Below are 10152 nucleotides of genomic sequence, written 5' to 3'. Positions count from 1 at the left end.
CTATTGGGCGGTATAGAAATGTAATAAATAAATAAATAAATAAATAAATACATACATACATAGAAAAGGGAATTTCAGCAGGTGTCATTTGTATGCTTGCAGCACCTGGTGAAATTCCTTCATCACAACAGTTAAAGCTGCAGGAGACCTGCCTAGCATGACCAGATACAAAAGCGGACAGGGCTCCTGCAGGTTTAAATGTTGTGATGAAGGAATTTCACCGGGTGCTGCAGGCATACAAATGACACCTGCTGAAATTCCCTTTTCTATACAACTGTTCAAGATACAGGAGCTCTGTCCTCCTTTCCATATGGTCACTCCAGGGTTAGTTTGGGATGCAGGGTTATTTAAATACTTGGTGCTTTTTCACTTTACTGCGGAAATAAGGAACTGGGAACTAGCAACCAACTTCATCATGATGATGTTAAAAGTGTTCTAATGGGCAACTAACATTACAAATTTATACTACCTACTCAGATGTCAACTCCATTGCGTTCAGTGGGTCTTAACTCCCAGATAAGTGAGTAAAGGACTGAGTCCTAATTTTATTTACAATATTTATATACTGCTCCCCATTGAAAATTTCGGAGAGGCGCACAAGATAAAATAGAAACAGAATATATTTTAAAAGAAGCAAAATGTACAGTGGTTAAGAAAAGTCTTCCTGGAATAAGGACGTTTATCAGGAGGCGCCCAAAGGAATACAAAGTTGACACTTGCCTGACCTCCAGAGGCAGGGAATTCCATAGGAGTTGATATTTGTGTTGATATTCACACATTTAAACCTTGCAGCTAGCTCCCTAGCTCCCATGCCTCGTCCATTCTCTTCTTTCTGCAGAAGTCAGGGAGTTTCGTCTCTCTCTCCCCTCCCCACAATTCATGTAATCTCATTAGTTCAATTTATAAGTCCTGCTAGAGCTGAAGCTCTCAGGACAACATATATATAATAAATCCTCCAGGGGTAGCAGCTTCATCAGATGCAGCCAATATTAAAAAAGAAACAATAAATAAAATAAAACAGACACATCGTTGATTAAAACACACACAGGACAACTAATACCATCACTTAAAAAGGAATACAAAAGCAGCAGCAACAGTTATTAGTATGCGCTTCCTTTTTGTTGGTCGTATATTTAACTGTATTTCAAAATCAAATCCCATGTTTTTCCTTTTTTAAAACACAAAACTTTCTCTTCTGCCTGCGGCCCACAAAAGCCACATTTCAGCGATCCCTAGGAGGCTTCGGGGCGATTGCGGCGCTGCGTTCTCGCCCCGTTCCCAGCTTTTCCTTGCGCCTTCCTGGATAAGAGATCTGGGTGGAGCTCCGGCATCGCCCCCTAGCAGTGGGGCTGGGATTCAGCGCTGGGGCTGGGAGGGGTCGCTGTGCGGCGAGTGCGCGCTGGTGCCGCCGGCGGAGAGCCAGAAGGGAGGGAGAAAGGAAAAACGCGCTGCTGTATCTGTTTTGTTTTCTTTGGGGAAGCGGCGAGCGCAAAGATTTCCAGGCATCGATCGCCTGTCCTTTTGCTAGCTTGGCCTATTAGGGGTGTCCACACCCACTTTTTTTTTTTTTTGGCTCTTGGCAAAGTCGCCTTTCTCCATCCGCTGCCGATTGCAAATCTTCGGGAAGACGACGCAGCAGGAGGCGATGAGGCCCCGGCGCTGAAGCGGCAGCCGTTATTACTGGCGCCGCCAGATATCTCTCCCCCCATTTCCGACATACACCTTAAAAATCAGCCAACACCAGGTAGGTAAGAAAATCCGAGCTGCGCCCTCCCTCCACCGTCGGTGCTACTGGCGACTTCGTGCTGCATGATTGTCGGAAAGCCCAGCAATCGATGGGCGTTTTGAATAAGCGGGCGATGGGTTGGGATGGGAACCCGGGAGGAGAAGATGCGTTTGGTTCGGTTTCTCTCTTTTGTTGGCACACAGGGTCGGTTCTTGCGCATCCCCTTGTGTCTAGCAAGGTGATCCGCGTCGGATCGGATGTTGATCAATTCCCGATCGGATCTCTCCATAAAGACGTTTTGAAAAACAGAAATGCCAAAGCCATCACAATGTCATGGTCCACCTCTCCACTCCCCTGCAGAAAATCCCTAAACCGTTATTATATTAAGTGGTAGAGAAGTATTACTAATAAATAAATAATGCATGATTGTTTTCTGAGGGGAAATGCTTTCTTCTTCTTTTTATTGCCTAGCAATTTGCAAATTTGCAAAAAAGAAAAGAAAAGGGCTTTACTGTGTCTTATATACCTCCACAGAACACTTAATGTGCTTTGCATCTTGTACTCGCTCACTAAAATCGATGTTGGTAATTTTCTTTCTGAAACATGGAATTTATCATCATCATCAAATGCATTCATTTTGTGACAACAAGGAATAAGATACACAGATCTGCCAGTCTTATATTTTCATAGTGTGAACAGTGGGGAAACGGTTCCCTTTTCCCAATGAGCAACATGATGCTGAAGTTGAAGAAAGACTGAACAGAAATGGTTGGTTGCATCAGGTGATGGGGACATTTAATTAAAATATCTTTCTGAAGGGTTAGGAGTAGCATCTGTACTTCCCAGGTACTTGCAACCTTTTGGCTAAGGGGCTCTCAATGCAAAAGACTTATTTTCTTGTTTGTATGAAAGGTATTCAACCATCTCCCCTCCCCACTGTGCTCTTGATAAACTAAATACTAACAAATGCTTGTGGGAAATGCAGATTGGAAAGTAACTGGAATTCTGGAATGGCGATATCCCATTTTAAGATTAAATAGAATAGGATTAGGATAGAAATAGAGTAAGCTATAATGTGTGTGTTTACTTTGGACAGCTGCATACGCTCTAGAACAACTGGCAAGTCTTAATCCTATACATATCTGTTCAGAAGTAGTAGATATTTACAGCACAATCCTATACATATCCACTCAGAAGTTCCATTGTGTTCAATGGGTATAGGATTGAAACCTGAAGTGTTTTCACAAGTAATGGTTAAAGCTTGTTGTTTTTCATTTCTCATGATTTGACTTAGGGATGACCAAAATGTGTATTGTCTACATTTTCAATTTTAAAATAGCTCTCTTCTGATGTGTGTATCACACTAACTGCATTCACAAATGCTGCATCCAGACTACAAAGCATTCTTAGGAAAAGATTTTCATGCTGTATCTTATATCACTTCTATGCAATAGGAGGAAGAAAGACGATGAACACATAAAAGGAATCAATTGCTATGCATGCCGTGTATTATATATTCTTTATGTGGAATACTTTTATATATCCAGGGACGGTATGTTAGCTCAAAGAGGATATCATCTAGGCAAATAACTGTAGATCAAAGGTGTATGTTGAAGCTAAATAAAGACTGTGGCTGCAATCCAGTGGGTGGGATGTGGCTACAATGTACATGTGGTTTCCTCACTCACAAGGGCTTCCCCATTTACTTCAGAGCTGGTGACAGCTATTCCCTCTATTGAAGTCAGTGGGAAAGCCCACTTTAGGAGTTGCGTGAGTGTTGTCAGATTGCACGAGATCTATAGATTGGAGGCTCTCCTGCCATTTTTACAGCTACCATATTGATCTTTGTGAACATTAGCACTAACAGTGCAATGCTATACATGTTTGCTCAGAAGTAAGTCCCATTGAATTCAGGGGAACTCACTCCTGAGTAATTATGCTGCAAAGATAGCATAACTTTTGCCATCACATGGTGAGCCACCATAGACAACTACACTCTTATCTCCTTGCAGCTTGGCTTCCATGTTTGCCTGAAGTAATACCCAGTAGTTCCATGGAGGCTGAGGGTCGGTTCACACAACCGTTTAATAAACAAACAAACCCAAATTAGTTTTGCCAGTACTCAACTGGCTATACATTACATTGGGTAGAATCCAACTAAAGTCCAACTTAGAGTAGACCTATTGAAATGAATGGAACATCTACTCTAAGTAGGAGTTTAGTTGGATTCTACCTACTGCTCCCCATCTCTACATTAGGGGAAACCATGCTACCTTACCAGGGCTGCCCCTTTGAGTAATTGTGATGGGCTCCATTACATGGGTGGACAAAGGCAATCACGTTGTTTGAATTGCCTACTATGTGGTTTCTAATTGAAAACTTCCCTTCCTTTCGGTACTCATTGCAGGTGCATTGTAGTGCAACTTTGGCTGCACATGTTAGGAAATCCCGTGATATTTCAGAAGTATCAGGATATCCAGTTTTTTTTTAGAACAGGATAATTGGGGGAAAGCACAGGAGCTGTGCAGGAGGTTGACTGCATCATCTAAAGGACCCACACATGTACGTGACTAGTCAATCACAAACGTGCCATATATCATTGGTGTAAATCGGCATGGTACCGAAATATATGGTCAGTGGCAATATCAGAAAAAATAACTCAGGACTTGCTTCTAATCCAAGGAAAAACATAACCACTATCCTTTTATGCTATATGGTGGAGATTTATTCAACATACATCACAACTGGACCTACAACAATATATGCCCGCTTCAGCTTTGAGCATTTGGACATTATAACAACAAATGAAGATCATCATACAGCACACATTAATTTGTTTATTTAATTATTATTTTGTCCTCCCTTTTTTTCTTTTCTTCTTTATATTATTCCCCCCTCCAAATTGTATTAATTAATTCTATATAACAGCTGTTTAGACATTAGTTGTTAGGGGACTGATCACTTGGTTACGTTAAAATAAAGTTAATTAATTTTTTAAAAATTAATATATGTATTGTAGGTATAAAGATGCTCCAACTTGTATTGCATTGTATTGCGCTGTAGGTGGCTCCTAGGGCATGCTAGCTCTTTGGCTATCTTAATTCTACTGCTGTTCATTTGCCTGTATAATATTCTTCAGCTTTTAGTGATGGCCATATATTAAGTTCTGCCCATTTTGTCTCTTCATGGGGGTGAATTATGTGGAGCACCTATGGCCCAGGTGATGTTCTGCTCAGATCACATTCTTGTCAGGTCTTACGATAGACCAGCTTTCCCCAACCTGGTGCCAACCAGATGTCTGACAAGGGTTGTGCCATTGAGAGACCAATGTGACTTACTATGTCTGGGTCATGTTGAGCCTTCTTATCCCCCAGCATCTGCTTTGCACACTCAAGGATGGATGTAGACCTACAGATGTTTTTCACTCATGGTTTGTTCCTTCGTGCAAGTGTTCATATATATATCCTGAGTTTTTCAATACAGTCTTGGTAAAGTCTGGCATCAAACATGGATAAAGCAAAGATCTAATCTTCATGGATATACAGGGATTTCGACAATGTATAGTTGTTTGTCGTGGAGGAAAATCTTTTATATTTTCAGTCAAGCCATCAGTACCAATGTTTTCATGTACTCTGCTCTGTTACCCTTTAATAAAGGGTAGGATGCATCATGCTCCTTGTCAGGTGTTAATTTTCACATTATAAGTTGGTCTGTGACAAAGAAGATCATTGTTTATCTTCATGATGAAAATCAAATGCATCAGGAGCAAAGTGGTTATTCTTTACTATGGTTGATGCTGGTGAATATTAATGCAATATTTTTGCTTAATTCAACAACCACTGAATAATGCTTTCCCTGGTCATAGTGAGAAACCTTTTGTGTGTGTGTCCATGTGTTTGTTTTACAGATTACATAATTGGTTATCCAGGAATGATAACCCTTATACTCTCCCCAGTTTCTTGCTATGTTTCTAGATTCAAAGGGCAAAGAGGTTTTGGGTGAGTTGAAAGTGAACACGTTGTTGTAGGTGTGGACGCGCTGGACTCACTCCTGTTTCATTCCAGAATGAATGATGTATAGCATGTCTGGTCTTTCAGGTGGGTGGAGTTCATAGTTCCTTCAAGAAGCATGTTCTCTTCTCAGAGGTGGGCAGAAGGTAGATCTCCAGATGTTTGGGAGTTCGATTCCCAGAAGCCCCTCCAAATACAGCAAAAAATGGTGGAATTTGAGCTCCAAAACATCTGGAGGTCTACTTTCTGCCCACCCCCAATCTAAATAATTCAAAATAGTGGCTGAAATGATGTGAAACTATGGTTTGTGTTGACATGGGCTGCAGTCCTATGAGAGTCCTGCACTATTTGTAACCTGCTAAGCCAAACATGGCTCATCACCCATTTATTGTGGCCAGCTATGTGTGTTAGAGAAAAACAATACTCCTGTTTTTCCAGTCCTAGGTAGGTCCCCAGTAGGCCGCCTTGCATGGCTGGTAGGCTGCGTTCCACTTGGAGGATCACAAGTTGTGTTGGTCTGTCCTTGAGTAGTAATAAACAAACGAGCTCTGAATATTGCCTATGGAGTCCCACTTCAATGATGGAGAGAGTTCTCTGCAAAAATGTGATACTTAACCTAAGTGGCACATTCATTGCTATTGTGATTGCTGCGTAAGTGCAGTCACATGACTGTCACAGGTACTTTACTGTATTTTTGATTATTACTTTTTAAAGATATTTTATTTTATTTTTATTTATTTAAGGATTTTTATGCCGCCATTCAGCCAAAAAAGGCTCTCACGGCGGCTTACAAAAGTATTTCTTGACAGTCCCTGCCCAGAGGCTTACAATCTAAAAGACATGACACAAAAGGAAAGGGGATTGGGAGGGAAGAGGAGGAGGGAGAAAAGGAAAGCAAAATATAAATAGTGGCAAACAAGTAACATTGCTTCTGAATGTGCAACACAGTTTTATGCATGTTCTTTTAAAAGTTTAATTAAAAATGAATTGGAGCACACTCCTTGGTCTCCCTATGCATTGATCTCTGCACATGGGGAAGGGACCACCTTAGGACTTAATGGAAACCTTTTAACTCCTTTCCCCCACTGATTATTGGTTGAGTGCATGCCTAGTGCCAGTGCACTGCTAAGTGTCTGGCCATTTACAAAGGAAGACTCATTGGCACTCCTACAATGAGATCCAGCAGAGACCCATTCATCCCAAGGACCTGGTATGTGTGCTAACTCATGCTTCAAGCATCTTCTGCATCATGTATAACTTGTGAGCTTTCCAGGAACATCTGAGTCCTGGACTGTTCTTTATTACATTTATATCCAGCCTTTCTTCTGAGGAACTAAAGACAGTATACATGGGGCTTCCTGACGGGTCTCTTAGCCAGACATGGACCAGGCCCAAACCTGCTTAGCTACAGTAAGACTGCTACATCATGTACTTCTAGGTCATGCTCTCCATAGGACTAGATGGTGATGTATTTTGGTTCAGCAAGGCAATTCTTACAAAATGAGGTGAGGAACTGATGGGTACTTATGCTTTTCAGAATATTGAGATCTGTGTATTCCAGGAGTAGTCCTGAGATTTTATAAGCCTTTTATAACCTAAATATTTCATATTGACAGTTGTAATTGCTTTTCTTTAAAAATAGACATTTGAACTAGTAGTCAAAGAGAATTATCTTTGAGATCAACAGTGGCTTTCTAATACAATTTCTGTTTTCTCTCTCTCCCCTTCCCCCAACTATGCATATGAAAAATATAACAAATATTTATCAAGAAATAAGCAACAAGGTCATCTTTGCACTGTAATGTCACTTTTGTAAATATGGATAACCAGGAAGAGGCATGCATCGATAGATATATGAATAAATACATATATAAATGAAACTGAACTTCCTGTTGCCTTCACAAACAATATTGTACTTATGATGGGATTTCAGTCTTCCTCTCTTTGGAACTTCCTACTAAGTGTATCTGAAATGTACACTTGTGGTACATTTGTTACCATGTGTATTAAGTAATGTTTAGAAATGCGTTTGAAGCTGGATGGCTCGTGAGGCATCCGGTTGTCTTGAACAATGGGGGCCAATTTCTGCTTACCATATGTGTCACGATATGGTGTAAATCTTCTTTATAATCATGGCATTTTAACATCTCGCCAGAGCAATTACACTGTTCATTGGCTTTTAGAGTGATTGGCTCTTGGAACTGTGTAACTTGTTCGTGGTGGCTTCAGCAATGGTTAATACAGACGTTTGATTTGGCAGCTGTCATAAACTGCTTAATTATTCCATTGCAAAGTGCCCTTTTAAATGAAGCATCGTTATTATTCATTATCTAGCAACTGAGAATTTGGAGAACATCTCCTGGGCAGGCGGTCCATCTAAAGCATTATGCAATAAGAGTCTTTTTAGCTGTGTAGCTTGATTGGTTTTATTTTCCCCAACCTCCCACTAAATTACGGTATCAGGATTATTTGCTGTCTGTGCTCTCCATGTAACTGATTTTATATATACCTGCCTGGACCTTATGGTCAACTTCATGGGCCCTTCTTCAGCGTCTTAAGCCAAATACTCAGCTGCTAAGGAGAGGGCCTTTTCAATAGTGGCATCCCAGGTGTGGAATGCTCTCTCCAGAGAGCCTTGCCTTATGCATACCTTGTGGTATTTTCCATGCCAGGTGAAGACCTTCTTATTTTCCCAGACTTTTTCATCTGCAGGAATTGTTTTCTTTTTTTAAAAAAAAAAATCTTAGCATGTTTTAAGATCCTTGCACTGTTGCTGATTTTTACGTTTGTTTGTTTAAGTCTAGTATTATTTAGGGTGACCATATGGAAAGGAAGACAGGGCTCCTGTATCTTTAACAGTTGTGTAGAAAGGGGAATTTCAGCAGGTGTCATTTGTATGCATGCAGCACCTGGTGAAATTCCTTCTTCATTACAACAGTTAAAGCTGCAGGATCCCTGCGCTTTTGACCAGTTACAAAAGAGGGCAGGGCTCCTGCAACTTTAACTGCTGTCATGAAGAGGGAATTTCACCAAGTTCTGCATATATACAAATGACACTTGCTGAAATTCCCTTTTCTATGCAACTGTTAAAGATACAGGAGCCCTGTCCTCCTTTCCATATGGTCACCTTAGTGCTACTGTTTAAACTTGTAAATGTCTTTATCCTGTGTTTTATGATGCTATTTATTTTATGGTTTTTAAGCCTTGTTTTGTGGCCTGCCCAGAGATCTTTGGTTAGTGGGGTGGGTATAGAAATGTAATAAAATCAATGTTTTCTAGAATTAAGGTCTGGCATGTCATAAAGCCCCAATTGACTTGGGACCCAGAGTCCTTGAAGAATTGCCCTCTCCCCTCTGATTCTGTCTGACTCTTCAGATCTGCCTCAAATACTCTTCTTCAGCTGTGATGGGGGGAACTTTTCAGTTGCAGCCTCTAGTTTCTGAAACACCCTCCCCAAGCATATTTGAGAGACTACATTATTGTCTCTTAAACTTTAGATTAAGACCTTTTAAAAACAAATTCTCCAAGACTTTTAATAACTGAACTGTCTTTCTGCTGGTTTTATCGATTTCCTGGTTTTTATTGACTGCAGTCTGCTGCTTGCGCATTCTTTGGTGTTGTTATTTTTATTTCAGTCCTGTATTTAACCACTCATCTTGTCACCATTGACAACCAGAAATTTGGCACAGGTGAGTGTGTGGCATTATTTTCAGGCAAGTGAGCTGCTGGTAATGGAGCAATAGAGCATTCTTGTCCATTCTTCACCAGCCCATTTGTCTTCTGCGCTCCACAGAAAATAGAAACATGTGACTCCTTGACCCAGTCCAAGAAACTATGGTTTGCTGAAACCAGAAAAAGTTTCAGGGTCAATCAACCCCTCTTCCTCTTCCCTCCTCTCATATGCTAGCCTTGAAAGGATATTTCTTGGCTTGTTAAACTGCATTTCCCCATGACATCCAAACTGAAAAGCACCCCTACAAACCAGAACTACATGTTTTGAGATTTGTTTGCCACCCCTGGCTTGTAGGAAATATGGACTCCTTGGAGAAACTGTGATTTAACAAACGGGAAGTCTCCTCTGCAGCTAGACACACAAGAGGAGAAGGGGGTTCTTGAAAACAAATAGGTTTGTGGACCAGGCCCTTAAGTGTTACCCTCCTAGTCTAAATAACTTATGGCCAATGGTAGACATCAAAAATAAGACAACCTCTGTGGAGGAAAACTATTCTGCCTGTGTTTGTTGTGTGAAGGTGTTCATGATAGGTGCATAGACAACAAACCTCATTGTTGCTATTATTTTATGATAATGTTCATGTGTGGAAGGTTTTCACGGGAGTTCCTCTGCATATGACTCCCTTGACAGGTACAAATGATCCATTTTGTCCTTTTAATCTTCATATTTTTTCCTAGCTTGTT

General features: G+C 40.8%; 1 protein-coding gene across 1 annotated transcript in view; it reads left to right on the top strand.

Annotated features, from left to right (window-relative positions):
* Nucleotides 1-1702: 1702 nt before the first annotated feature.
* The window catches only part of KIAA0319 (KIAA0319 ortholog), a 42922-nt gene continuing 34472 nt past the window's right edge, over nt 1703-10152 (top strand). Inside the window, exon 1 of the mRNA XM_063130452.1 lies at nt 1703-1744. The gene's annotated coding sequence lies outside the window, so the exon portion shown is untranslated. The remainder of the gene's footprint in view (nt 1745-10152) is intronic.

This window comes from Elgaria multicarinata, chromosome 7, assembly GCF_023053635.1.
Source record: "Elgaria multicarinata webbii isolate HBS135686 ecotype San Diego chromosome 7, rElgMul1.1.pri, whole genome shotgun sequence".
In the NCBI taxonomy this organism is placed as follows: Eukaryota; Metazoa; Chordata; class Lepidosauria; order Squamata; family Anguidae; genus Elgaria; species Elgaria multicarinata.
The sequence above is the reverse complement of the archived record's forward strand: the minus strand, read 5'-3'. Positions and strand labels throughout refer to the sequence as shown.